This window comes from Pinus tabuliformis, chromosome 2_1, assembly GCF_031772625.1.
Source record: "Pinus tabuliformis cultivar Carrire ecotype Pingquan chromosome 2_1, CPIR1, whole genome shotgun sequence".
NCBI classification, from domain to species: domain Eukaryota; kingdom Viridiplantae; phylum Streptophyta; class Pinopsida; order Pinales; family Pinaceae; genus Pinus; species Pinus tabuliformis.
This window is the reverse complement of record NC_142299.1, coordinates 58,555,969-58,560,962: the sequence shown is the minus strand read 5'-3', so window position 1 is coordinate 58,560,962 and position 4,994 is coordinate 58,555,969.

Sequence of the window (4,994 nt, the reverse complement as noted above, 5' to 3'; positions counted from 1 at the left end):
GTAGATTGCGCAGTGGAGGCAGGCAAAGCAGTGGAGGCAGGCAAAGCAGTGGAGGAGATTTGCGCTGTGATTGATCAGATCTGAGCTAGTTTTGTGTGTAACAAGTGGAGATAGTACTGAGTACTTGTGAGGAGTATTGTACTATGTATTATTACATGTTCTCTATCATTATAATATACAGATAGTGTGGGGTTTTCAGCTGTATGCTTTCCCCGGGTTATATATTGTGTTAATGTGTGCATGCGATTGATGTTTCATTGTTTTTTATCCTTCTAAATTGATGATCAACATAGAGGAGATTATGTATTGTGCATGTATTCCACAATAGTGCATAATCAGGATAATCTCTGTGAATAAGTGATTAATTATTCAAAATTTCTACATGGTATCGGAGCTGTTGATCATCAGATCTACTATTCAGAAAGTGTTTACAATTTATTTCTTCAGGCAGAGTCTGTAATCGGGCCAGGTAGCCTCTGGATTCATCCTTCCTTTGGAAGGTGAGATATCCGGTAAAAGCCCATACAGTCAATCTCTGTACGAGAAATACTTTGTTCTCACGAATTTTAGATCAGAGGCGGTTGAGTTGTTGAGCTGGTGGAATTCGAATTTGCAGCAGTGTTTTCTTGGTGTCAACGTGGCAATGTCTTTCAATGGATTGCGATTGGAGTATGCTCTTGAGGGCAGCTCGAACTATATTGCATGGAAGGACAGGATGGAGGCAGTGTTAGATGATAATGGGCTGAAGGAGTTCATAGAGGCTGAGGTCCCAAAGCCTACTGATGCTGCCGAAGCTGAGGTTTGGCAAAAGAAGACAACAAAGTGTCGAAGGATTTTGTTGGAGGGCGTGAAGGATCACATTGTGTCCAGCCTGCATGGAAAGGCTTCTCCATACTTGATGTGGAAAGCGTTGACAGATCTATTCCAAAGCAAGAGCGATTAGAGGAAGCTGGCGCTCAAGGATAGACTCAGAAACATTAAATGCGAGAAGGGAGACAGTATGCCCAAGTATCTCACGAAGTTCACTGAGTGCAGGGATGAGCTGGGAAGTGTGGGGGTGACTGTCGATGATGAGGACTTGGTGAGCTTGGCTCTCCTTGGTCTTCTGAAGAGTTGGCATTCCTATCAGGACTCTGTCAATGGTCGGGAGAAATTGCTAGGATGGGAGAGACTTAGGTCAGATCTTGTGCAGGAGGAGATCAAGCGGAATACCAGGGATGTATCTTCATCAAAGGGAACTGATGAAGAAAATTTCGCTTTAGCTGCCAAAGCAAAGAAGGGGGAGAACAAGAAAGCTTCTTATTCTGGTGCGAAAGGCAAGAAGCAGGACATGTCCAAGGTGAAGTGCTTTCACTGTCACCAGCACAGACACTATGCCACTAATTGTCCACAGAAGAAGAAGAACAAGAAAGTTGTTGGATCTGCAGCAGGCTAGGCTCTAGCCTCGCAATTTGAGCTTGATTTTTCATTGATCGCATGCTTGGTTTCAAGTGTGATGGGATCGGTGTGGTTCTTGGATAGTGGTGCGTCTTTTCACATGACAGGAGATCGAGATTTGTTTTCTGATCTGGAGGAGAAAGATCTTGGAGTGCACATTGAGATGGGCGATGATGGTAGATATAGTGCGACCGATATCGGTACCATTTCCTTTGAGAGGGAGTCTGGTAAACCCTTCGTATTGAAGGAAGTGATGCATGTTCCAAGATTGAAGAAGAATCTTATCTCTGTGGCGATGTTAGAAGACAAGGGATATGATGTTGTTTTTAGCGAGGGAAAGGCTTTCCTGCGCAGTAAGACAACTGGAGAAACCTAGAAGATAGGGGTTCGAGTGAGGAACCTTTATCAGTTGCATGTAGATGGTTGCGCAGCAATGGCATGCAAGGCAGAAGGATTGGTGAGCCGGGATGATGGCGAGCTGTGGCACAGGAGATTGGGTCACCTTCACCATGGAGCCTTGAAGATACTGCAACAGATCACTACTAGGCTTCCTAAGGGCACTCTTGTGCAGTCAGATCAGTGAAAGGGGTGTACTTTGGGAAAGTTTGTGAAAGCCACCTTTCACGAGAAGGATAGTCACGCCACGACGATCCTTGAGAGAATTCACACAGACGTGTGTGGACCTTTCTCAGTAGCTTCGACAACAAAACACAGGTATTATGTGATCTTTGTTGATGATTTCTCTCGAAAGTGCTGGATCTTTTTCATGCAGAAGACGAACGAGGCATACTCAAAGTTTTGTGAGTTCAAAGCATAGGTCGAGAATGAGTTGGGGAAGAAGGTGAAGGCTCTTAGGAGCGATAATGGTGGTGAATACATCTCTGGTGAGTTCAAAGACTTTTGAATGCAGAAGGGATTCGAAGAGAGCTCATATCTCCCCATAACCCACAACAGAACGGGGTTGCTGAGCAGAAGAACAGAACGATCATGGGTGCTGCATGAGCGATGTTGCATGATCAGGGCCTACCCCTTCACTTGTGGGCGGAAGCATGCAATACTGCAGTATATGTGCAGAACTGTTGTCCTCACAGGATACTTGGCATGAGTACACCCGAAGAGGCTTATTCTGGTAAGAAGCCTGATCTTTCTCATTTGAGGATTTTTGGTGCTAACGTTTACATGCATGTGACAAAGGATGCCAGGAAGAAGTTGGAGCCGATCGTAGAGGTTGGGATATTTGTGGGGTACACTGATACGCCCCACAACTATCGTGTGTATTTTCCAGACAGTGGCAAGACTGTTGTTTGACGGGATATAAAATTTCAGGAGGAGAAAGCCATGAAGTGTTCGCTTGAGAGGGAGCCACACTTGCATGTAGATGAGGAGCTATTAGCTCCTAAAGATGAGCTTCAGGACGTGGGTCAGCCATAGGACGAAGTTCATGGAGTGGAAGAGACCACTCAAGCAGCACCAACCATCAGAGGGCGAAAGTGCTTGATAGAAGCTGAGCGACTGGCTTAAGATGCAGAGAAGGTTGCAGGACCACCTACAACTCAACGTAGATAGAGACAGTCACCCAATCAGTACACTGGATACATGGCTCTTGTGAGAAAATGTGTTGTAATTGAGCCATCCTCTTTCGAGGAAGCTGTGGAGGATACCGCATGGGTAGATGCCATGGTGGAAGAGTATGATTCGATTGTCAGAAACAGTGCATGGGAGATTGTCCCAAGACCAGAAGGGAAATCAATGGTGGGTTCGAGATGGATCTACAAAGTTAAGCAGGCAGTTTACAGGAGTGTGGAGAAGTATAAGGCAAGATTTGTTGCCCGAGGCTTTTCACAGATAGAGGGGATCGATTATGAGGAGACCTTTGCACCTGTCGCAAGGTATTCTTCCATACGGACGATTCTTGCTCTCTCAGCACAGATGGGGTGGCACATTCATCAGATGGATGTGAAGACTGCGTTCCTCAACGAAGTCATTGAGGAGGAGGTGTACATAGAGCAACCTGAAGGTTTCGAGATCTTCAGCAGCGAGTCGCATGTGTGCAGGCTCAAGAGAGCGTTGTATGGGTTGAAACAAGCACCACATGCTTGGTACACACGGATAGACAGTTATTTCACCGGACTTGGATTCTCCATGAGTGAGGCGGATCCTAACCTATACCAGATTTTGGTGGAGGGTAAGTTGTAGGTTTTAACCCTGTACAGAAATTACCTGCATACGAATTGTTAAACAAAGAAAATAAACAACTGCGAGAGCATAACCCATAAAACACATATGCACAGAGATTTTTCCCTGGATCCCAAAACCGGGACTACCAGCTTGATTTTTCATTATGTTCCTTTCAATGTTACAATACATATTTATACATGCCGAAGCATCCAATACCATGGACCGAAAACCATCGCGTCCAATACCATGGACCGAAAACCATCGCGTCCAAAAAACATGTGCGAAAATCATGCACAAAACCATAGGTGGGTCCGCCCAACCTAACATATGGTCCAAAACCAAAATTTTCCAGGGCGCTGCCCCGGACCCCATAAAGTGGGGTTACGGGTGCCCTTCAAACCCCCTATTAACTACATGGAAAGAATATAACACAACCCAACAATCTCCCACTTGTTGTTTTGTTTCCACAGGGGGCCACAGGAGAGCTTAGTCATTTTTTTTTTCAGCCTTGAGATTCCCATTGCTTCTCTACACCAAGAGAACTTCTCAGAGCTCACAGATTTTGTCAATGCATCTGCAGTATTCTTCAAAGTGTCCACCTTTACCAGCAACACCTTTCTATCTTCTATCATATCCCTCACAAAGTGATACTGAACATCAATGTGCTTTGTCTTTGAATGATAAGCAGGGTTCTTTGCCAAGAAAATTGCACTTGGGCTGTCACAGTCTATTCTTATAGCTCCCTGTACTAACCCCATACTTGAACACAATCTCTGCAACCAAACTGCTTCCTTGCTTGCATGAGTGGTTGCTATGTATTCTGCCTCTGTAGTTGATAGTGCCACTACATATTGTTTCTTACTCATCAAACTAACTGCACCTCCAAATAGGTTAAACACATACCCACTTGTAGATCTTCTCTGATCCAGATCTCCAGCCCAGTCTGCATCAACAAAGCCATGAATATCCAACACTCTGTCCAATCCTGGTCTTCCTTGGTAGCACAAATCATAATCACTAGTGCCACGCAAATACCTGAAAACCCGCTTCACTGCTGTCTAGTGCTCCTTCCCAGGTTTTGACATAAACCTGCTCAATACTCCCACTGCATGTGCAATGTCTGGTCTAGTACAGACCATTGCATACATCAGGCTACCCACTGCACTTGCATATGGAACACGAGACATGTCCTCTTCCTCTTCTTGTGTCTTGGGACACTGTTCAGCAGATAACCTCACACCTACAGGAATAGGAACCTTCACCGGTTTACTATCCTGCATATTAAACCTCTGCAGTATTGTCTCGACATACTTCATCTGGTTTAACCAAAGCTTCCTCTTTGACCGATCTCTTTTAATTTCCATGCCCAAAATATAGTT